The sequence below is a fragment of the Bufo bufo genome, chromosome 4 (assembly GCF_905171765.1).
Source record: "Bufo bufo chromosome 4, aBufBuf1.1, whole genome shotgun sequence".
Classification (NCBI taxonomy): domain Eukaryota; kingdom Metazoa; phylum Chordata; class Amphibia; order Anura; family Bufonidae; genus Bufo; species Bufo bufo.
This window is the reverse complement of record NC_053392.1, coordinates 414894936-414920572: the sequence shown is the minus strand read 5'-3', so window position 1 is coordinate 414920572 and position 25637 is coordinate 414894936. Positions and strand designations below refer to the sequence as shown.

Genomic DNA, 25637 nt, shown 5'->3' with positions numbered 1-25637 from the left:
CATCCTCCATTGTATGCATATTTTGCTGGGGTTAGTCGATTATTGCGGTCCACATGTGGTGGGGCTGCTCCCCCAATAAATAGACACGCCACAGTGTCAGGGGCTGAGCAGCTCCTCCAGAATTGCCACTTCATTTCTGTGTTTTTGTCTTGTTAGATTTGAGTGTGTTTGGACACTCTGTTGCACCTGGTAACTTCCATCACATGGTCTGGCATAGGTGTGGCTCACGGCCTGGCCTCATTCACATTGTACTACCACAGTATTCATGCTGGGCCTTTGTGTGGAGGCTTGGCTGTGTGCTGAATTATATCACCCCCAGACCATGTTCACACCATAGTTAGAGTAGCGGCTAGGACCCTTTGCCATGCTGAGTGACCGTGACGTGGTGCATTGATGGGCTCCGATATCTTCCTGACTGGAACATATTGGCGAAAGTCTCAGCTTTTAATACCTGCATGTATGACTTCCCAGTATAGTCAGTAGCATTTCTGTTTGGTGCATTTCCTCTCTGTGTTTCATACACAAATGCACTATATAGAAATTTTATTTTTGGTATATAACACCTCTGCTTCAATAAATTTTTTGGGGGGCAACTGGTATATCACACCAGTAGAAATAATTTGTACCAATAGCGTTTGTCACTCTGTGTAGCAGCGGTAACGCAGAAAAACTATAAAAAAATGATGCACTACCCAAATACACTATATAGAAATTATATTATTGGTATATAACACCCCTGCTTCAATTACTGTTTTTGGGGCGCAAGTGGTATATCACACTAGTTGAAATTATTTCTTCCAATAGCATTTATTACTCTGTGTAGCTGCAGTAACGCAGGAAAGCCGCAAACAAATGCTGCACTACCTAAATGCACTATATATTAAGTATAATATTGGTATATAACACCACTTCTTCAATCAGTTAATTTGGGGGGCAACTGGTATATAACACAAGTAGAAATTATTTGTTCCAATAGTGTGTGTCACTCTGAGTAGCTGCAGTAACTCAGCAACACTGCAAACAAATGCAGCACTACCTAAATGCACTATAAATAAAGTATAATATTGGTATATAACACCACTGCAACAATCAGGTAATTTGGGGGGCAACTGGTATATAACACCAGTAGAAAATATTTGTTCAAATAGTGTGTGTCACTCTGAGTAGCTGCAGTAACGCAGAAAAACCGCAAAATAAGTTGCACAATTCAAATGCACCATATAGAAATTATATTATTGGTATATAACACCTCTGCTTCAATCAGTTTTTTGGGGGGCAACTGGAATATCACACCAGTAGAAATTATTTGTACCAATAGCGATTGTCACTCTGTGTAGCTGTGGTAACGCAGAAAAAATGCAAAAAAAAAATGCTGCACTACCCAAATGCACTATATAGAAATTATATTATTGGTATAACTTCAATCAGTTTTTTTGGGGGCAACTGGTATATTACACCAGCAGAAATTATTTGTTCCAATAGCGTTTGTCACTCTGTGTAGCTGCAGTAACGCAGCAAAACCACAAACAAATGCTGCACTACCCAAATGCACTATATAGAAAGTAGATTATTGGTATATAACACCCCTGCTTCAATCAGTTTTTTGCGGGGCAATTGGTATATAACACAAGTATCAATTAATTGTTCCAATAGCGTTTTTCACTCTGTGTAGCTGTGGTAACGCAGCAAAACGACAAACAAATGCTTCACTACCCAAATACATTATATAGTAAGAATATTATTGGTATTTAACACACTCTGCTTCAATCAGTTTTTTAGAGGGCAACTAGTATTTCACACCAGTTGAAATTATTGTTCCAATAGTGTGTGTCACTCGGTGTACCTGCGGTAACGCAGCAAAACATCAAACAAATTCTGCACTTCCTAAATGTACTTTATAGAAAGTATATTTATGGTATATAACACCTCTGCTTCAATCAGTTTTTTGGGTGGAAAACTGGTATATCACACCAGTTGAAATTATTTCTTCCAATAGTGTTTGTCACTCTGTGTAGCTGCGATAACGCAGAAAAACCGCAAACAAATTCTGCTCATCCTAAATGTACTATATAGAAAGTATATTATTGGTATATAACACATCGGCTTCAATTAGTTTTTTGGGTGGGCAACTGCTACATCACATTAGTTGAATTTATTTGTTCCAATAGTGTTTGACACTCTGTGTAGCTGAGGTAGCGCAGAAAAACCGCAAACAAATGCTGCACTACCCAAATGCACTATATAGAAAGTATATTATTAGTATATAACACCCCTGCTTCAATCAGTTTTTTGGTGGGCAACTAGTTTATCACACCAGAAAAAAATATTTGCTCCAATAGCGTTTGTCACTCTCTGTAGCTGCAGTAACCCAGCAAAACCCCTATCAAATGCTGCACTACCTAAATGCACTATATAGAAAGTATATTATTGGTATAGGACACCCCTGCTTAAATACGTTTTTTAGGGGGGAAACTGGTATAGAACACAAGTAGAAATTATTTGTTCCAAAAGCGTTTGTCACTCTGTGTAGATGTGGTAACGCAGCAAAACAACAAACAAATGCTTCACTACCCAAATGCACTATATAGAAAGTATATTATTGGTTTATAACACCCCTGCTTTAATTACTATTTTTGGAGGCAAGTGGTATATCACACCAGTTGAAATTATTTGTTCCAATAGCGTTTGTCACTCTGTGTACCTGGGGTAACGCAGCAAAACAGCAAATAAATTCTGCACTTTCTAAATGTACTATAAAAAAAAGTATATTTTTGGTATATAACACCTCGGCTTCAATCAGTTTTTTGGGTGGGCAACTGGTATATCACACCAGTTGAAATTATTTCTTCCAATAGCGTTTGTCACTCAGTGTAGCTGTGATAACTCTGAAAAACGGTAAACAAATTCTGCACTTCCTAAATGTACTATATAGAAAGTATATTATTGGTATATAACACATCGGCTTCAATCAGTTTTTTGGGTGGGGAACTGGTATATCACACCAGTTGAAATTATTTGTTCCAATAGCGTTTGTCACTCTGTGTAGCTGAGGTAGCGAAGCAAAACCGCAAACAAATGCTGCACTGCCCAAATGCACTATATACAGTTGCAAGAAAAAGTATGTGAACCCTTAGGAATGATATGGATTTCTGTACAAATTGGTCATAAAATGTGATCTGATCTTCATCTAAGTCACAACAATAGACAATCACAGTCTGCTTAAACTAATAACACACAAAGAATTAAATGTTACCGTGTTTTTATTGAACACACCATGTAAACATTCACAGTGAAGGTGGAAAAGTATGTGAACCCCTAGACTAATGACATCTCCAAGAGCTAATTGGAGTGAGGTGTCAGCCAACTGGAGTCCAATCAATGAGATGAGATTGGAGGTGTTGGTTACAGCTGCCCTGCCCTGCCCTATAAAAAACACACACCAATTCTGGGTTTGCTTTTCACAAGAAGCATTGCCTGATGTGCATGATGCCTCGCACAAAAGAGCTCTCAGAAGACCTACGATTAAGAATTGTTGACTTGCATGAAGCTGGAAAGGGTTGTATCTCCAAAAGCCTTGCTGGATGTATCTCAAAGTGACAGGTACCACGCCCCTTTTCATTGTCTACTAAAACCCCTTTCGTCAACACGCCCCTTTCGTCCTCTTGACAGGCCCCCACGCCCCCCACCTCTTCCCCTCCTCCCTCCCAAGCGCCTCCTCCCTCCTGAATAATGCATGCCTGGTTATGTCACATTATATTATCATGCTCAGGGCAGGGGTCTCATGTATTTGATATCATTATGGTAGATAGCGTCCTCCTCTCAGGGCAAGGGGCTCATGTATTTGACATCATTATGGTAGATTGCGTCCTCCTCTCATGGCCGGGGTCTCATGTATTTGATATCATTATGGTAGATTTGTGTCTGAACATGCTTCAGGGGTCTCTGGGGTCAGGAGTAATCTCTAACAGACTTTTTTTTTTACATTCCCACACAGTTTCAACAGCTTTTATTGTCCAGATAAACAAATATTGGCAGCTCATGGCAGGGGGTCTCATGTATTTGATGATATTATGGTAGATCTAGAGGCCCGCACAACGAGCCCCCTTATTGACAGTAAGCTAATTGAGTACAAACAAAATAAAAGTTTCAACAGCTTTTATTGTCCAGATAAACAAATATTGCCATCTCATGGCAGGGGTCTCATAGGGGTCTCTGGGGGTCAGGAGTAATCTCTAACAGACTTTTTTTTTTTTACATTCCCACACAGTTTCAACACCTTTTATTGTCCAGATAAACAAGTATTGCCATCTCATGGCAGGGTGTCTCATGTATTTGATGATATTATGGTAGATGGGGCAGGGGTCTCTGTATTATGTTAGATGGGGCAGGGGTCTCTGGGGTCAGGTGTAATCTCTAACTGATTTTTTACAGTCCCACACAGATAGCTTCAACAGCTTTTATTGCCAGATAAACAAATAAAAACATACCACACAGATAATGGTTTCAACAGCTTTATTGTTAGATAACAGGGACTTAACAATACGCAGTGCAAACCTGGTGATAAACACACCATGGCAAAGAATTGCAGCGCTCGACTTTTAACTAATTTTTTATAAATATTTCAACTATTTTATCATTATGATCACATTTTTTATTAAATAAATATAAAACACTCTTATAAGAGACGCCCCGCGACAGATGATATAAAAAGAAGATACAGTATTCACCGCAAACACGACTGTTCATGTCTTGTAACTGATTATTTTGAAAGATATATCTCCCACAATTCCTTTTTATAAATTGAATAAAGCTACGAGGGTACATTTCAAAAGTCGGTGATAGCCCATAAGAGTCAACGAATATAGCGTCCTTATCATACAGTATAATTAAGACCCAGTGACTGCCCTGTTTACGGGATTCATCTGTATTCACGATGTATGCAGCAGGCCTCTGTAGCACAGGCTCGTCCGGTAGAAAGTCACACGGAAATACACCCGCGAATAGGTGGCTCAGATACGGATCAGATTTAGACAGAATCGTAAGCTGTAGATTATTCATTCCTCAAAGCTGCAGGGCTGCTTAGTTAAAAGTCACACACTATCTACCTTCTATGATTAATTTCCACTATATTTGTATTTATAGAGTAAACTATCATATTTACTGTGTGGGGTGTTGGCACTGCAAACCGCACCTCTGCTCTAAGATTTCCAGTTTTAATGAGCGAAAAATGACCACCAGGTTCTTGATCTGGTGACAAATCAAATGCAAAAAATGTGTAGCCGTTCATAAATTCATCTCTGTCTATAGCGAATCCACTATTATTTCTCTGATTTCCCGATATATGGAGAAGCGACGCATACTCCCTGACGGCCGATTCCGTCTCAAAATTAGGTTGAAAGGGCCTTGCGGGTATCTGCTGGCCGTCCAGGTACAGCGATGCCTGATTCACATCATAGTGGTGGAAGCATAGCGGATTACGATTGTATGAACCGCTAAAGGCTTCATTTTCAACAAAACCTATTATTACTGTTTTAGGAAGCTGCCCCAGAAACAGATTCTCCTGATTCGTAATTCTTGTACCAGACGGTATGCTGTACACCTTGAGACATGCTCTATCTATGGTGTATTTCGCGGTAGCTGATAGAAGGGCCTGACTGTGGCCTATTCTGAGAGCCGGGGATACCTGAACTCTCTTTACATACAGAGCGGCTTGTAATATCTGTACTTTAAAATGCTCTGCATCTGCAGACATCAGGCAGAAAGCATCTTTATTTCTGGTCAGTTTAATTTTCAGGTCCAATCCATTCAGTACGAGCTTTGGTTGATTAAATATATCACCAAAAAGGGGTCCCAAAAGCTCTACAGGCCTAGACCGGGCTGTAGCCCTAACCCTTTTGTTAAACCCCAAATTGTTACCCCCAAGAGTTCTTTCATGATGATGACCAGCGGTGTCTTTATAGAACAGGCCAGCTGTAAACTGCGACGACAGCGCTTGAGGGCTGTAATTTAAAATAGTCTCTATGTACGCTCTGTACTATACAAATTATCTGAGCGTGAAATAAGTCTGTCGCCGAGTGTCACGTCCGTCTGACAAAAAAGTGTGGCGATTGGGTAATTAATCAATCCAACACAGGCATCAGCTGGAATAGTGGTATTATCCGACTTCACAATACGGCAATTGATATACAAGAGTGTGTTGTTCAGGTCGTAATAATATTCGCCACTGCCTGAAATGAAGAACTCCAACGAGGCATTGTCGGCCAAGGCCGCTATAGGTTGGACTTCTACAAAGAGCGATTTTTCAATACTCGTCTGCGTCGGGGGTAAATCAAAAATATCTAGCTCCGATTTAGTACATTCCACAGACCCGTCATGTATGAACGCCATGGTATTTCACTAAAAGATGTAGTCTCCAGATCGTCTAACAGCTTTCTGGCGTCTACGTCTTTTACGCGGTGGCGTTTTATTCTTGAGCCCAGGAGGAAACGATGAACCCGAGCATGCTTTTCTTTTAGCTGTTTTTTTCACAACATAAACAAGGCCCGAGCCTTTCTGTTCTTTTGGGGGCTGGCTTAATTTATCCAGCACTGCAGATGATATACTCGTGACGGCGTCTTTAGCGATATTTCTGGCCGCAGTTTTTATATGCGGTTTCACAAGCTCAATACCCCTCCTGAAAAGGAGGACTGCTCTCCTAAAAAGTCCTCTAAACAAGCCCGCAAGGCCAGCCCCGTACATGTATTCATCACCACGGAATCCCTCTAACCCGTTACCTGCCTGATTAACGTAGTACCGTGCATACACACTGGGGTCGCCATACAGTCTCTGGGACAGCATTTTTAGCGTGTCACCTCCTTGCATGGTCTGAAATGTAATCTCACAATGGTTTTACCATACCTGAATTTAACAGGTCGAGACTGGTCCGTTAAAATGGCTATTGAAATTGTATTGAAATTATGATTGGATACAGGAATATAGTCGGGGCGCATATACTTTAGGGTCACAATCTCGTTGTTTCTACCTGTAATTTCAACAGTTTTTAAAAGTTGAGCGTATGAATTTCCAACGAGCGAATGCTGAACAATGTCTGAATAAACAAATAGCGTATAAAATCCAGAGTGTATGTCAGCGAACATGCCGCTCCGCTCGATCTGATTGTTTTCGATAGAGCCTTCAACATAGCAGCGTAGTCCTAAAATAGGCCCAAGCTTTTCACCAGGCATAAAAATGTGTGTCTGTGATTCCTGTGTATAAACAGACCTTTTTATGGGGTCATATCTCAATCTAAAGGGATCGCTCAAAATTTTTAAGTTTTCAAGAACCTCATTAATAGCTTTTACAACATCCGCTACGGTAGAATAATATCCAGATTTGATGCGGTAATCAGTTAAAGTTTCACCTTTTCTCCCAAAGAAGAAGATGCCTTCTTGCGATCCGGCGGTATACCAGCTATACGGATACTGGATCTCGGTCATAGCGACATCATAAGGACCCGACAAATGAACGGGTTTTGCTAGTTTTGTTGTATAAACAGCTATTGAATTTTCAGGGTAAATTTTGGAAGATGCATTACAAGGCAGCGTTATATAAAAGGACCCAGATTCCATGGCTTATAGAGTAGTCAGTTGCGTTTCACCGATCCAGCTATTGAATTTTGTGGGGTAACCACGCCACTTTACGAAAAAATGAGTTTCACCCCTCACATGTCTTTTTCGCAGTATCTTTTCTATTCTGTACACACGTCCAGCCGCCGCAGGGACTTTCTGTAACTCTTCTTTGTAAAATGAGCCTTCTATTAGATCATTACCCAAATCAACGAGTTTATACATAGGTTTTTGAAATCTTGTGTTAACGCCCGAGACGATGAAAATCTCCTCCGTGTAAGACTGTTCATACCCTTTAGCGAAAGTCCCTTTATACTGACTAATTCTTACATGGTCTCCAATTTTTAAAGTAGGGCTCGCTGGTTTAAGACTCATGGATTTGCCATAAATGTTTCTCCATATTCTCAAAGAATTTGTTTTTTGTTACGTCAACAGGTCTGCACAGGATTGTATTGTGGTATGTATGATTATAGCTGTATAAAAAATTATTTAGCTTATCTATATAGCGAAATGTATTGCATCTATTTAAAATTTCCACATTTTTGTTTTTAACGTTCTGTTAAATCGCTCCACTAAAGCGGCTTTCACTGTGTTTGTAGTAAAGAAATGGTGGATATTGTGCTCTTTACAAAGCCGCTTCATAGCGTTGTTCATAAATTCCCGACCGCAATCCGTCTGTAGCTTTTTAGGTACAGGCTGATCATTCTTGAAAATCAATTCAAAGGCTTTCGCTACAGAGGCGCCTGTCTTATCATTCAGGGGAACACACCACGCATATTTTGATAATACATCAATCACATAGGAATGAGCGAACCCGAACTGTATAGTTCGGGTTCGTACTGAATTTTGGGGTGTCCGTGACACGGACCCGAACATTTTCGTAAAAGTTCGGGTTCGGTGTTCGGCGCTTTCTTGGCGCTTTTTGAAAGGCTGCAAAGCAGCCAATCAACAAGCGTCATACTACTTGCCCCAAGAGGCCATCACAGCCTTGCCTACTATTGGCATGGCTTTGATTGGCCAGTGCAGCATGTGACCCAGCCTCTATATAAGCTTGGGTCACGTAGCGCTGCACGTAACTCTGCTGATTCAAGCATAGGGAGAGGTTGCTGCTGCGACGTTAGGGCGAGATTAGGCAGATTAACTCCTCCAAAAGACTTCATTCTGTGATCGATCTCCAGCTGTGGATCATTGAAGTGCTAATATCGACTTGCTCACTTTTTTTAGGCTGCCCAGAGCGTTTTTAGATCACTTTTTTCTGGGGTGATCGGCGGCCATTTTGTGGCTTTTGGTACACCAGCACAAGCTACCACCAAGTGCTTTTAACCATCAATAGTGTGGTTATTTTTTGCTATATCCTACATCAGCTGCAGGCTGAGCCTGTGTCACCAAAGTGCATTTAACCATCAACAGTCTGGTTATTTTTTGGCCATATACTACAGCAGGTGCAGGCTGAGCCTTTGTCACCCAAGTGCATTTAACCATCAACAGTGTGGTTATTTTTTGGCCATATACTACATCAGGTGCAGGCTGAGCCTGTGTCACCCAAGTGCATTTAACCATCAACAGTGTGGTTAATTTTTGGCCATATACTACATCAGGTGCAGGCTGAGCCTGTGTCATCCAAGTGCATTTAACCATCATTAGTGTGGTTATTTTTTGGCTATATACTACATCAGGGGCAAGTTGAGCCTGTCAACCAGCGCCTAAAAAATAGACCTGACATTTCTATTCAACCAAATCTGTACTGTTTTAGCTGGACAAGTTATTTGTAGTGACCGTAAAAGCACAGTTTTTGTTCTGGGTTGAAAAACTATTCCCAAATTTGCCATTCTCAAAATAACTAAGTAGTTTATGTTATATGAGGCCTACTTGAAATCTATCCCAAAAAGGATATCTTAGATTCAAGGTGCTGATAGTGTCATTCAGAAAAACTTAACACACACGCTACCGTGCAGATACAAGTCTAATTTTGTGATTAAACATATACCTGTCACACAGCGCAAAAAAAAATAGGCCTCAAATTTCTATTCAACCAAATCTGTACTGTTTGAGCTGGTCAAGTTATTTGTAGTGACCGTAAAAGCACAGTTTTTGTTCTGGGGTGAAAAACTATTCCCAAATTTGACATTCTCAAAATTGTGGTGAACGGGAACAATGAGGAAAACATCTAATAAGGGACGCGTACGCGGACGTGGACATGGTCGTGGTGGTGTTAGTGGACCCTCTGGTGCTGGGAGAGGACGTGGCCGTTCTGCCACAGCCACACGTCCTAGTGAACCAACTACCTCAGGTCCTAGTAGCCAGCAGAATTTACAGCGATATTTGGTTGGGCCCAATGCCGTTCTAAGGATGGTAAGGCCTGAGCAGGTACAGGCATTAGTCAATTGGGTGGCCGACAGTGGTTCCAGCACGTTCACATTATCTCCCACCCAGTCTTCTGCAGAAAGCGCACAGATGGCGCATGAACACCAAGCCCATCGGTCTGTCACATCACCCCCATGCATATCAGGGAAACTGTCTGAGCCTCAAGTTATGCAGCAGTCTCTTATGCTGTTTGAAGACTCTGCTGCCAGGGTTTCCCAAGGGCATCCACCTAGCCCTTCCCCAGGGGTGGAAGAGATAGAATGCACTAACGCACAACCACTTATTTTTCATGATGATGAGGACATGGGAATACCACCTCAGCACGTCTCTGATGATGACGAAACACAGGTGCCAACTGCTGCGTCTTTCTGCAGTGTGCAGACTGAACAGGAGGTCAGGGATCAAGAATGGGTGGAAGACGATGCAAGGGACGATGAGGTCCTAGACCCCACATGGAATGAAGGTCGTGCCACTGACTTTCACAGTTCGGAGGAAGAGGCAGTGGTGAGACCGAGCCAACAGCGTAGCAAAAGAGGGAGCAGTGGGCAAAATCAGAACACCCGCCGCCAAGAGACTCCGCCTGCTACTGACCGCCGCCATCTGGGACCGAGCACCCCAAAGGCAGCTTCAAGGAGTTCCCTGGCATGGCACTTCTTCAAACAATGTGCTGACGACAAGACCCGAGTGGTTTGCACGCTGTGCCATCAGAGCCTGAAGCGAGGCATTAACGTTCTGAACCTTAGCACAACCTGCATGACCAGGCACCTGCATGCAAAGCATGAACTGCAGTGGAGTAAACACCTTAAAAACAAGGAAGTCACTCAGGCTCCCCCTGCTACCTCTTCTGCTGCTGCCGCCTCGGCCTCTTCTGCTGCTGCCGCCGCCTCGGCCTCTTCCTCCGCCTCTGGAGGAACGTTGGCACCTGCCGCCCAGCAAACATGGGATGTACCACCAACACCACCACCTGCGTCACCAAGCATCTCAACCATGTCACACGGCAGCGTTCAGCTCTCCATCTCACAAACATTTGAGAGAAAGCGTAAATTCCCACCTAGCCACCCTCGATCCCTGGCCCTGAATGCCAGCATTTCTAAACTACTGGCCTATGAAATGCTGTCATTTAGGCTGGTGGACACAGACAGCTTCAAACAGCTCATGTCGCTTGCTGTCCCACAGTATGTTGTTCCCAGCCGGCACTACTTCTCCAAGAGAGCCGTGCCTTCCCTGCACAACCAAGTGTCCGATAAAATCAAGTGTGCACTGCGCAACGCCATCTGTGGCAAGGTCCACCTAACCACAGATACGTGGACCAGTAAGCACGGCCAGGGACGCTATATCTTCCTAACTGCACACTGGGTAAATGTAGTGGCGGCTGGGCCCCAGGCGGAGAGCTGTTTGGCGCACGTCCTTCCGCCGCCAAGGATCGCAGGGCAACATTCTTTGCCTCCTGTCTCCTCCTCCTCCTACTCAGCTTCCTCCTCCTCTTCTTCCACCTGCTCATCCAGTCAGCCACACACCTTCACCACCAACTTCAGCACAGCCTGGGGTAAACGTCAGCAGGCCGTTCTGAAACTCATATGTTTGGGGGACAGGCCCCACACCGCACAGGAGTTGTGGCGGGGTATTAAACAACAGACCGACGAGTGGTTGCTGCCGGTGAGCCTCAAGCCCGGCCTGGCGGTGTGCGATAATGGGTGAAGTTTCGTTGCAGCTCTGGGACTAGCCGGTTTGACGCACATCCCTTGCCTGGCGCATGTGCTGAATTTGGTGGTGCAGAAGTTCATTCGCAACTACCCCGACATGTCAGAGCTGCTGCATAAAGTGCGGGCCGTCTGTTCGCGCTTCCGGCGTTCACACCCTGCTGCTGCACGCCTGTCTGCGTTACAGCGTAACTTCGGCCTTCCTGCTCACCGCCTCATATGCGATGTGCCCACCAGGTGGACCTCCACCTTGCACATGCTGGACAGACTGTGCGAGCAGCAGCAGGCCATAGTGGAGTTTCATCTGCTGCACGCACAGGTCAGTCGCACTGCGGAACAGCACCACTTCACCACCAATGACTGGGCCTCCATGCGAGACCTGTGTGCCCTGTTGCGCTGTTTTGAGTACTCCACCAACATGGCCAGTGGCGATGACGCCGTTATCAGCGTTACAATACCACTTCTATGTCTCCTTGAGAAAACACTTAGGGCGATGATGGAAGAGGAGGTGGCCCAGGAGGAAGAGGGGTCATTTTTAGCACTTTCAGGCCAGTCTCTTCGAAGTGACTCAGAGGGAGGTTTTTTGCAACACCAGAGGCCAGGTACAAATGTGGCCAGACAGGGCCCACTACTGGAGGACGAGGAGGACGAGGATGAGGAGGAGGTAGAGGAGGATGAGGATGAAGCATGTTCACAGCGGGGTGGCACCCAAAGCAGCTCGGGCCCATCACTGGTGCGTGGCTGGGGGGAAACACAGGACGATGACGATACACCTCCCACAGAGGACAGCTTGTCCTTACCTCTGGGCAGCCTGGCACACATGAGCGACTACATGCTGCAGTGCCTGCGCAACGACAGCAGAGTTGCCCACATTTTAACGTGTGCGGACTACTGGGTTGCCACCCTGCTGGATCCCCGGTACAAAGACAATGTGCCCACCTTACTTCCTACACTGGAGCGTGATAGGAAGATGCGCGAGTACAAGCGCACGTTGGTAGACGCGCTACTGAGAGCATTCCCAAATGTCACAGGGGAACCAGTGGAAGCCCAAGGCGAAGGCAGAGGAGGAGCAAGAGGTCGCCAATGCAGCTGTGTCACGGCCAGCTCCTCTGAGGGCAGGGTTAGCATGGCAGAGATGTGGAAAAGTTTTTGTCACCACGCCACAGCTAACTGCACCACCACCTGATACGGAACGTGTTAGCAGGAGGCAACATTTCACTAACATGGTGGAACAGTACCTGTGCACACCCCTCCACGTTCTGACTGATGGTTCGGCCCCATTCAACTTCTGGGTCTCCAAATTGTCCACGTGGCCAGAGCTAGCCTTTTATGCCTTGGAGGTGCTGGCCTGCCCGGCGGCCAGCGTTTTGTCTGAACGTGTATTCAGCACGGCAGGGGGCGTCATTACAGACAAACGCAGCCGCCTGTCTACAGCCAATGTGGACAAGCTGACGTTCATAAAAATGAACCAGGCATGGATCCCACAGGACCTGTCCATCCCTTGTGCAGATTAGATATTAACTACCTCCCCTTAACAATATATTATTCTACTCCAGGGCACTTCCTCATTCAATACTATTTTTATTTTCATTTTACCATTATATTGCGGGGCAACCCAAAGTTGAATGAACCTCTCCTCTGTCTGGGTGCCGGGGCCTAAATGTGTGACAGTGGCCTGTTCCAGTGGTGGGTGACGTGAAGCCTGATTCTCTGCTATGATATGAAGACTGATTCTGTGCTGACATAAGGCCAGATTCTCTGTTACGGGACCTCTCTCCTCTGCCTGGGTGCCTGGGTGCCTGGGCCTAAATATGTGACAGTGGCCTGTTCCAGTGGTGGGTGACGTGAAGCCTGATTCTCTGCTATGACATGAAGACTGATTCTACGCTGACATAAGGCCAGATTCTCTGTTACGGGACCTCTCTCCTCTGTCTGGGTGCCGGGGCCTAAATATGTGAAAGTGGCCTGTTCCAGTGGTGGGTGACGTGAAGCCTGATTCTCTGCTATGACATGAAGACAGATTCTGTGCTATAAGGCCAGATTCTCTGTTATGGGACCTCTCTCCTCTGCCTGCGCCTAAATATGTGACAGTGGCCTGTTCCAGTGGTGGGTGACGTGAAGCCTGATTCTCTGCTATGACATGAAGACTGATTCTGCGCTGACATAAGGCCAGATTCTCTGTTACGGGACCTCTCTCCTCTGTCTGGGTGCCGGGGCCTAAATATGTGACAGTGGCCTGTTCCAGTGGTGGGTGACGTGAAGCCTGATTCTCTGCTATGACATGAAGACTGATTCTGTGCTGACATAAGGCCAGATTCTCTGTTACGGGACCTCTCTCCTCTGCCTGGGTGCCTGGGCCTAAATATGTGACAGTGGCCTGTTCCAGTGGTGGGTGACGTGAAGCCTGATTCTCTGCTATGACATGAAGACTGATTCTGTGCTGACATAAGGCCAGATTCTCTGTTACGGGACCTCTCTCCTCTGTCTGGGTGCGGGGCCTAAATATGTGACAGTGGCCTGTTCCAGTGGTGGGTGACGTGAAGCCTGATTCTCTGCTATGACTTGAAGACAGATTCTGTGCTGACATAAGGCCAGATTCTCTGTTACGGGACCTCTCTCCTCTGCCTGGGTGCCGGGGCCTAAATATGTGACAGTGGCCTGTTCCAGTGGTGGGTGACGTGAAGCCTGATTCTCTGCTATGACATGAAGACTGATTCTGTGCTGACATAAGGCCAGATTCTCTGTTACGGGACCTCTCTCCTCTGTCTGGGTGCCGGGGCCTAAATATGTGACAGTGGCCTGTTCCAGTGGTGGGTGACGTGAAGCCTGATTCTCTGCTATGACATGAAGACTGATTCTGTGCTGACATGAAGCCAGATTCTCTGCTATTTCATGTAGAGACTGTGTCACGGCTGAGGATGGGGAAAATCCTCAGCCGTGCGATGCCCGAAGATGTAAGGCGGCTCGGTCAGGACGACAGGATTAGGGAGCAGGTCACCTCCTAAACGCATCCCTAACCTGACCCTGACTCCTAGCTACATGAGCCAACCTTGATGGTAGGAGGGCTCATGCACCGGAACCTTGAAGTTCCTGCTAGCCCTCAAGATGGCCCTAACCTAGGAGCAGGGTAAGACGGCCTGTTCCTTCTGAACGCGGAGGAACAGGGGTCTCACTGGCCAAGCTGCAAGGAATGGGGGAACACATACAACATACAGATATGACACGGGAACTAAACAAGTTCCACACTTACCTGTCACAGCCACGCTGACTGGAACCCATGCATGCACTACTCATGTCCACAGAACACAAAGGGACATAGCACACATAACACACAGGTAACCAGGACATCCATAGTTGCACTAAATAGGAAACAAAGGGAAACATCAACTGAACATCATGCAAACATAACTAATACTTCACAGATAAACCTATGACCACAAGGGTGGCCCCCACTGGCAGATGATATACACAGGAGGCTGCTCCAGCTACACATGGCTGAAGCAACCCACTGAGACATGCCAAACACTGAGGCTTTATAGGCCTAAGAGGCCACACCCACACAGACACACCCAGTATCTCACACACACAGAAAGGGAGTTAACCCTTCCAACACCAGGGAAGGGAAACCACCACTTAAAGGGGAAGTGACTAAACCAAGATCACACTGTGGCTGTTGCCGCAGGCAACGACATGGGTGGCTACCATGTCCTGGGAGTCAGCCCGCAGGCCGGGACACTGCCACCACATGTACACATCCAACCAAACGTTGCCACGGGCAGCCACAGTGAAGGGAAGAGTCCTAGTGCACACACAACACAAAACACAGTGCACAACAGACAAACAAACACAACACCCAACATGAGTGTTGTTAGGTGCAACCGCATGCAATGCAGCAAGCTGCCCAGCACCGCTCAGGCTGCTCTGCTGAAACTAACACCATACAACTAGTTGCCCGCGGCAACCACAGGTGAGGCCACAAACCAGCGGCCCTCAGCTGTGATTGAAGACCTAAAGCAAACCGCAGGCAACCGCATGCGGTTGAGGAGTCACGACCATAGCCGTGGCCATGACAGACTGATTCTCTGCTGACATGAAGCCAGATTCTTTGCTATGGCATGAAGAGACTGATTCTCTGCTGACGTGAAGCCAGATTCTCTGCTATGGGACCTCTGTCCAATTGATATTGGTTAATTTAATTTTTTTAATTTTTATTTTAATTCATTTCCCTATCCACATTTGTTTGCAGGGGATTTACCTACATGTTGCTGCCTTTTGCAGCCCTCTAGCTCTTTCCTGGGCTGTTTTACAGCCTTTTTAGTGCCCAAAAGTTCGGGTACCCATTGACTTCAATGGTGTTCGGGTTCGGGACGAAGTTCGGGTCGGGTTCGGATCCCGAACCCGAACATTTCCGGGAAGTTCGGCCGAACTTCTCGAACCCGAACATCCAGGTGTTCGCTCAACTCTACAATCACAGTTAAAATATATTTTATGCCGTCATTTTCTTTGGCGTAGGTTGACATATCACACAGGTCGCTCTGCCATTGCGCGACGATGGTCACCACGATGACCTTATTTTGCACAAAAAAAATTCTTACGGGTTTATGTAGCGTGTACGTGTCTTGGTTATTTAACCACGCTGCTATAGTCGCTCTCTTTATACCATGTTTTTTTAACAGATCTGTATAAACTCTCTAAACCAGCAAAAGATCCAGGTGCTTTAGGATTAAAATATGCCTTTTGTAAATATTTTTCAGACTGCGGGGTCGTCATGATTGTACCGAGTGTCATGAAGAAACCTCCTTATGCGTGTTTATTTCATATGCGTGTGCGAAATCAGCGCGGCTATCACAGAGTATATACTAACACAACTTTATATACAGTTTTACACTATAGCGGCATAATGTATTGATAAATTAATACCATGTGTAGAGCTCTGGAGGGCGGTGTGGGGGCGTGTATGTTTGATCACCATCACCCCTAGTGGGTGTCGCCTGTTACAAGTTCTATAAGAGTCCTCTCTCTCTCAGTCTATGATCAGCACAGACCAGCCAACACCAATCTGTTTAAGACGCACAAGATACTTGTCAATTTTACACACATCCGCACGGCGGACCATCCATAAATGTAAGTAGTTTTTATCATGCATTTTTATGTATCATTTTACAGCTATTATTTTATATTTGTTTTTCAGTGTTTTGTGTATACAAAATTGGTTAGCAAATTTGTAAAAGCGTATTTTATTATCTTGTTATTTATATTTAGCGAGACTGGCTGTGTCCCAATACTATACAGCTTACTCACTTTGTTTGAGTGGTGCTCGCGATGCGGTCTTTTTTTCAGCACTAGAAAGGTATTGAAGCATAGCATTTAGCGCGGTTATTCTATATTTCGTGAGCAGATGCGGTATTATAGTTTTTATCATGCATTTTTATGTATCAATATACAGCTATTGTTTTATATTTGTTTTTCAGTGTTTTGTGTATACAAAATTGGTTAGCAAATTTGTAAAAGTGTATTTTATTATCTTGTTATTTATATTTTGCGAGACGGGCTGTGCTCTCAATACTATACAGCTTACTCACTTTGTTTGAGTAGCGCTCGCGATGCAGTCTTTTTCGGCACTAGAAATGTATTGAAGCATAGCATTTAGCGCTGTTATTCTATATTTCGTGAGCAGCTGTGGTATTATCAAATAGCCGCACGCTTTTTCGGCACTAGAAATGTATTGAAGCATAGCATTTAGCGCTGTTATTCTATATTTCGTGAGCAGCTGCGGTATTATCAAATAGCCGCACGCTTTTTCGGCACTAGAAATGTATTGAAGCATAGCATTTAGCGTTGTTATTCTATATTTAGATGTTGCAACTAAATCATTGTGGTTTTGAAGATTTGTTTCCTGGAATGACGGATTCTCAACTAGGTAAATAGAGTTTATTTACAGTTTATGCTTTTACACACACGCCCCACACTCCCACTATACACGGCTGGTAATCTGTATTCTTTTTAGGTTGAGGCTTTTGAAATCCCCCTTGATGAAGAACAGCTAGCGACGGATCATTGCTGCGTACAGCAGGGTCAGACCAGTATCGCCGATGCTATTTTGGAACCGTTCCTCAACCGTAAGTAATTTTCATAAATATACATAAGCAGCTAACAAAACACATGCAAAAATCTAACATTGTTTGCTGCCTTTATACAGAGGGTGATTTATCTAGCGTAGACGTGCCTGCGGTAGCGCTGAACGCCTGTTATTCTCAGGACGCACGAAAAAAGACGACAGCGGTTAACAACCAGGCAAAAAAAGGTACTAGTTCATATTGTAGTTTAAAATAAAAATAAAATGTGTGTGATAGTAAAATAAGTTTAATATATATATTTACACATTTCGAATTGTGTTGGCAGAGTGGAAATTTACTAAATCAAGAAAGAACAGTTTTAAAGAGAACATACACCCCAACCCAGCAGCGTACAATTGTGAAACGCCGGGTCCTAGCACATCAAACCTGTCTTGTAAGTATATATAATTAACCTGTGCTATACATATAAGCTATGTAGGAGGTTTGAGACCAGCATCCACTATAGTTTTACCCATAGTTAAATTGTTATTTCCCGAGGTGTTGGCTCTACACCATGTTTCAGCGTATGTTTATAATTCATGCATGATACAAAGTCTGACTCTCTCTCTTTTAGGTGTGATAACAGGAAAAGGTAAATCTCCGCCACACCGTCACCCGTTGACACATCCATACAAGGACACGCCAATGAAAAAGAACCTCCCAGCACCGTCGCCTTCTCGCCATCACGACAAATCTACACCTTTATCAAGAGTATGCGGCGCAGGCAAAAAGAACGCTACACGTACAGCTACACACCACAAGCGACGTATTACGCTTAGTACAGTGGAGGAGCCCCTCGTTGCACAAGCATTGTTCCATGAGCAAAACACCGGTTTTAACCATACTGCGCTAGCGACGATACCTGAAGTGGACGAAAGCATAGTCGATGGAGACAGCATTGGTAAGCAACAAGTCATAAATTCAGACTGTAATCGGGGCTGCCACAATCAACTTTTGCCAAACACTCATTCACACACAACAACTACACCATGTAGTGAGTGGTCACCATCTCATAGCAACGGACAGTGGCCGCGAGTGGTGCTGTACGCATTAAGCGAACTGTCTGGTGTATGTCTCTTCTTAACTAATTGAGTTATATTGTAAATACCCACTCAGAATTAATTTTATCCAGACCACACATGAATAAAATTAATCAAATGTCTGAGTTGAGGCAGAATATCGCTTCTCTGTTCGAGACATCTCTGAGAAGGCCTGAGAGTCCATTCCTGAGAAGCCCAGAGACGCCGTTTCCATTCCAGCCTGCGCCGGCAAGACCTGGTAGTGCATTATGACTACATATGGTCGGCGGCGGTTTGACTGAAATGTCTAAACGTAAAAAGCCCCTTTTTAAAAGTCTGTAAAAAGGGCTTTGAAAATGTTGTCAGTCTCTAAGAGATCTTTAGCAATCAGGAAGCGCAGAAGGGTTAACAGAGCAAAAGCGCCAGACACTGCGCAACAATCAACAACGCGACAACACGAAGGCCACTATGACGATCCCTTAGAAGGACCTAATGGTGCAGGTTTGAATGACAGAGTACACACACACGAGATTGGTACGCTCGGTTATGCCGCTCCTCTAGAACCCACCGATACTGCCTCATGTTCCACACAACCCCGTACACAGAGGGCGCCACCAGACAGATCCATACACCCTGCAACAGACCCAATATTACGATTACCAGACAACGTTCTTCAGCCGGTAGTCATCCCTGTGATACTAGACCATCAGTTTCACAACGAGAGACGTCTAACAGGCTTTAACGGTGTTGAGTATATCGATCACTTTAGGTTTAAGAATTTAGATCGTATACATTCGTTTGTAGGTGCTCTGGAGGCTGTGCATGCTGCCATCCAGTCTTTACTGGACAGAGTCCTCAGAGATATTAATCCTGGTGATTTTTTTCAGTTAAGACTTGAAGGTGGTCACGCCTTAGACGCCGTTTATTCTACAAAGCAGTTGCGAGAGGTCTTTAACGCAGAGACGTTTCTCAATGCGGTTGCGGCAGCGCTCCAGAGTAACGCTGAAATCCTTTCTTCACAACAGCTCAAACTTGTGGTTATTGTTATTAGAAATCGACGTGGTGGGGTGAAACGGCGTTTGAAATCCATTGTATACAGTAAGATTATTCAGCAGAAAAAGCGGTGGCTGTATGACTTTAATAATACCGACTCTAATTTGTGTCTTGCGGCCAGCTTATACGCTCTGATAGGTGATGGTGCTGACGACGACGCTAGTTTACTGACACAGGCTAGACAGATACACGCTGATTTGGGTATCCCTGATAATGAGTTGGTCAGTTTCAGCGGTATAGATGCTTTTGAGAACCACCTTGACATTGTCATTAAGGTCTTGTACCACAGTAGTGGTGATTGGCGCTATTTTGAAACTGGGAAAAAGTCTACGGAAAAAACTGTCTATATTCTGCATCATGACGGTCATTACTATGGTATCAAAAATGTGAAGGGGTTTATCGGTGAGGCATACTTCTGTGAAAAGTGTAGCTCAGTGTATCACCACAAAGACAACCACTCGTGTCAATATTTCTGTAGGGCTTGTCAAAGAGACGATTGTGTTGAGTGTGTTGACCAACAACCGCGATGTCCCACTTGTCGTGCTTTTTGTCGTTCGATCGCGTGTTTAGACCGCCACAACCTGTTGGCCAGAGATACGCCAGAGTTTTGTAGGCTTAAAACGTTTTGTGATCGCTGCTGTTGTTTTGTGTACAATAGAGAGGAAGAGCACAAGTGTATCGGTTTGCAATGCAGCATTTGTGGGGGTCTGTATAAATTCGATGATCATCTTTGCTATATGCAACCATACAAAGTAAAGAAACAGTCGGATCTATATGTTTTCTATGACTTTGAATGCATGCAGGAGACGGAGACGCACGTGCCCAATTACATTTATGCCACGTCATTGTACGGCGCTAATTCCTGGGAGTTTGTGGGTAAAACTTGTACGCAGGAGTTTGTTAGCTTCTTTACCAGTGGTAAATTTGCAGGGTACACCTTGATAGTGCATAATGCCGGCAGGTACGACGGGTACTTTATTGTTAAGGAGTTGATTAAGGAAAAGCTGCGCATAAAAATGATTACTCAAGGAGGGCGACTGTTGTGTGTGACGCTGCCCGACTTAAAATTAAGGTTCATAGATTCCCTCAACTTCCTACCAATGAGATTAAGTCACTTACCAGACGCGTTAGGATTCTCGGGTTCAAAGGGTAATTTTCCCCATTTCTTCAACACTGAGGAAAATCAAAACTATGTGGGTCCCTTACCGTCTGTTGACTATTACGGGTTTGAATATATGATGCCTAGTGATAAAAAGGATTTTGTGGAGTGGTATGAGACGCAGAAACGCACTACTTTTGATTTTAAGGCCGACTTAAAATCATACTGTATGAAGGATGTCAATGTTTTGAGACAGGCATGTGAGCATTACAGAGAGCGTGTGATGGAGATGACTAGAAAAAAGATTACAAAATACTGTGAACGCCAAAAGAAAGATGTTGCAACTACCCAGTGCATCGATCCTTTTTTAGCTTATCACCCTGGCATCTGTATGTATGGCTATGTACAGGTTTAAGTTCCTCCCCAAAAATACCATCGCCATTTTACCAGCCGACAACTACCACAAAACTAAAAAGCGTTACTCATCACCGGCCATTCAGTGGCTCATGTATGTTGCACACACTGAAAACGTTGACATTCAGCATGCTTTGAGAGGAGGTGAAAAACAAGTAGGCAGATATTTTCTAGATGGGTATGCCTGTGTTAATGGGGTGAACATAGCGTATGAATTTCAGGGGTGCTTTTACCACGGATGCCCCGTCTGCTATAACGAAAATGACACCAATAGTGTTACAGCTATGGGCAGTTGTACCACACATTCTACATTAAAAAACGTTTTCTACAGACCTGTGGATATGTAGTACGTGTGCTGTGGGAACATGAGTGGCGTGAAATGGTAGAGAAAGATTCTAAACTTCAAGCATACCTCCTTAACATGCGGTTCCCAATACCTCTAGATCCTCGTGATGCTCTTTATGGCGGTAGGACTAACGCCATAAAGCTCTATCACAAACAGGCTGAAGGGGAGGCAATACACTACTACGATTTCACGAGTCTGTATCCCTTTGTCAACAAAACTAAAACATATCCGGTAGGACACCCCAACATCATTTATAACAATTTTGGCTACATAAAAAATTACTTTGGCATTGCCAGGGTTACGGTTTATCCGCCGAGAGACTTGTTTTTTCCGGTCCTACCGGTGAAAATGAACAATAAATTAATGTTCCCCCTGTGCAACACATGCGCCGCAAACTCCTTGACGGATGTTTGTACGCATAGCGATGAACAACGTTCTCTGACAGGTACATGGTGTACAATAGAGTTAGAGCTAGCTTTGGAAAAGGGATACAGGATCGCAGAGGTCTATGAGGTGTGGCATTTTCCAGACACGACGGACGAACTGTTTGCACCTTACATCGAGCTTCATCTCAGGGACAAGCAGGAGGCATCGGTCTATCCGCGCTGGTGTACAGATTCTGGTAAGCAAAAAGAATACATTGACGCATTTCTTGAAAAAGAAGGTGTACAATTAGATCCTGCAAATATCGCTGTGAACCCTGCAAAAAGACAGATCTATAAACTCTTCTTAAATTCGTTATGGGGAAAGTTTGCGCAGCGTTCTAATTTACCCTGTACCAGCATCGTGAATAACCCTGATGAGCTCTTTCGCTATGTCTTTTTCCCATACTACGAGGTTTCTGAGTTAAATTTTATTGATGATGAAACTGCATCGATCAATTGGAAATATGCAAAAAAACACCACACAATCAACAAAAACACAAACATTTTTATAGCATGTTTTACAACAGCCTACGCCAGACTAGAACTCCCTTCTGGACAGACTGCAGGAAAGGTGTCTTTATCACGACACGGATTCTGTCATTTTTGTTCATCGTGAAGGTGACTGGCTTCCCCTTTTAGGCGATTATTTGGGCGAGCTAACCAGCGAAATACCAGATAACACATACATCACAGAATTTGTATCTTCGGGTCCAAAATCGTACGGGTACAAACTGAATACAGGTAAGACTGTTTTAAAGGTTAAGGGGATCACACTAAATGTTGCGTATTCATTTTGACAGCCTAAAGGATTTAGTTCTGGATTACATCCTAAACAGTGATCTTGAATGTCAGAAATACACAAAAAGGCGTCTGCAAGACTATTTTACCACGCTACCTTTCGGGTTCTAATAACGTTATGACACCGTTACACCATTCTTTTTCAGGTGAATTAGTTGCTCTTTTTAAGAAGGTCCTGAATCCTGTTTTTGAAAGGCCACCATCACGCGATTTTACAACGAGAACGATCGGTTTTTAATACCATGGACACACGCCTACAACACCCTTTTTCATGCATTTTAGCAGGACCGTCCAACTGTGGAAAGAGTTATTTTGTAAGAAAACTGTTAGAAAATACTGACACGCATTTATCACACAAGCCCGATTAATATTGTTTGGTTTTATGCTTGTTGGCAAAAAAAAAGTCTGTTAGAGATTACTCCTGACCCCTGAGGCATGTTCAGACACAAATCTACCATAATGATATCAAATACATAAGACCCCGGCCATGAGAGGAGGACGCAATCTACCATAATGATGTCAAATACATGAGCCCCTTGCCCTGAGAGGAGGACGCTATCTACCATAATGATATCAAATACATGAGACCCCTGCCCTGAGCATAATAATATAATGTGACATGCCCAGGCATGCATTATTCAGATTTGGGAGGGAGGAGGCGCTTGGGTGGGAGGGAGGAGGGGAAGGGGTGGGAGGGAGGAGGGGAAGGGGTGGGGGGCGTGGGGGCCTGTCAAGAGGACGAAAGGGGCATGTTGACGAAAGGGGTTTTGGTAGACAATGAAAAGGGGCGTGGTACCTGTCACTTTGATGAAAGGGGTTTTGGTAGACAATGAAAAGGGGCGTGGTACCTGTCACTTTTTTGACGAATAATATAGAAGTTTCACTACTTACGTAAAACCCTAAACAAGAATGAATTTCATGGGAGGATACCACAGAGGAAACCACTGCTGTCCATAAAAAAAACACATTGCTGCACGTTTACAGTTTGCACAAGAGCACCTGGATGTACCACAGCAGTACTGGCAAAATATTCTGTGGACAGATGAAACCAAAGTTGAGTTGTTTGGAAGAAACGCACAACGCTATGTATGGAGAAAAAGAGGCACAGCACACCAACATTAAAACCTCATCCCAACTATGAAGTATGGTGATGGGGGCATCATGGTTTGGGGCTGCTTTGCTGCATCAGGGCCTGGACGGATTGCTATCATTGAAGAAAAAATGAATACCCAAGTTTATCAAGACATTTTGCAGGAGAACTTAAGGCCATCTGTCCGCCAGCTGAAGCTCAACAGAAGATGGGTGTTGCAACAGGACAACGACCCAAAGCTTAGAAGTAAATCAACAACAGAATGGCTTAAACAGAAGAAAATACGCCTTTTGGAGTGGCCCAGTCAGAGTCCTGACCTCAACCCGATTGAGATGCTGTGGCATGACCTCAAGAAAGCGATTCACACCAGACATCCCAAGAATATTGCTGAACTGAAACAGTTCTGTAAAGAGGAATGGACAAGAATTACTCCTGACCGTTGTGCACATCTGATCTGCAACTACAGGAAACGTTTACGGTAGTTGAAGTCATTGCTGCCAAAGGAGGTTCAACCAGTTATTAAATCCAAGGGTTCACATACTTTTTCCACCTGCACTGTGAATGTTTACATGGTGTGTTCAATAACAACATGGTAACATTTAATTAGTGTTATTAGTTTAAGCAGACTGTGATTGTCTATTGTTGTGACTTAGATGAAGATCAGATCACATTTTATGACCAATTTGTGCAGAAATCCATATCATTCCAAAGGGTTCACATACTTTTTCTTGCAACTGTAGAAACTATATTATTGGTATATAACACCCCTGCTTCAATTAGTTTTTTATCGTGCAACTAGTTTATCACACCAGAAAAAATTATTTGCTCATATAGCGTTTATCACTCTGTGTAGCTGCGGTAACGGAGCAAAACCGCAAACAAATGCTGCACTAACAACATGCACTATATAAAAAGTATATTATTGGTATATAACACCCCTGCTTCAATCAGTTTTTTTGGGGGGCAACTGTTATATCACACCAGTAGAAATTGTTCCAATAGCGTGTGTCACTATGTGTACCTGCTGTAACGCAGCAAAACCGCAAACAAATGCTGCACTACTTAAATTCACTATTTAGAAAGAATATTATTGGTATATAACACCCCTGCTTCAATAATTTTTTTTTTGGGGGGGGCAACTGGTATATCACACTAGTATAAATTATTTGTTCCAATAGCGTTTGTCACTCTGTGTAGCTGTGGTAACACAGCAAAACAGCAAACAAAATCTGCACTTCCTAAATGTACAATATAGAAAGTATATTATTGGTATATAACACCTCAGCTTCAATAATTTTTTTGGGTGGGCAACTGGTATATCACACTAGTTGAAATTATTTCTTCCAATAGCGTTTGTCAATCTGTGTAGCTGCGGTAACGCAGGAAAACCGCAAACAAATGCTGCACTAACCAAATGCACTATATAGAAAGTATATTATTGTGGTATATAACACCCCTGCTTCAATCAGCTTTTCAATCATAAATTGTTTGTTCCAATAGCGTTTGTCACTATGTGTACCTGCGGTACGGCAGCAAAACCGCAAACAAATGCTGGACTACCCAAATGCACTATATAGAAAGTATATTATTGGTATATAACACCCCTGCT

The 25637-nt window shown here is 44.1% G+C and overlaps 1 long non-coding RNA gene across 1 annotated transcript; it reads right to left on the bottom strand.

Moving 5' to 3' along the window:
- Positions 1-211: 211 nt before the first annotated feature.
- On the bottom strand, positions 212-23168 carry LOC120998588. Its single transcript, XR_005778439.1, has 3 exons — positions 23036-23168; positions 9586-9591; positions 212-223 (listed from the first exon to the last, which is right to left on the bottom strand). It is a non-coding gene; the product is annotated as an uncharacterized LOC120998588 (long non-coding RNA).
- Positions 23169-25637: the final 2469 nt, after the last annotated feature.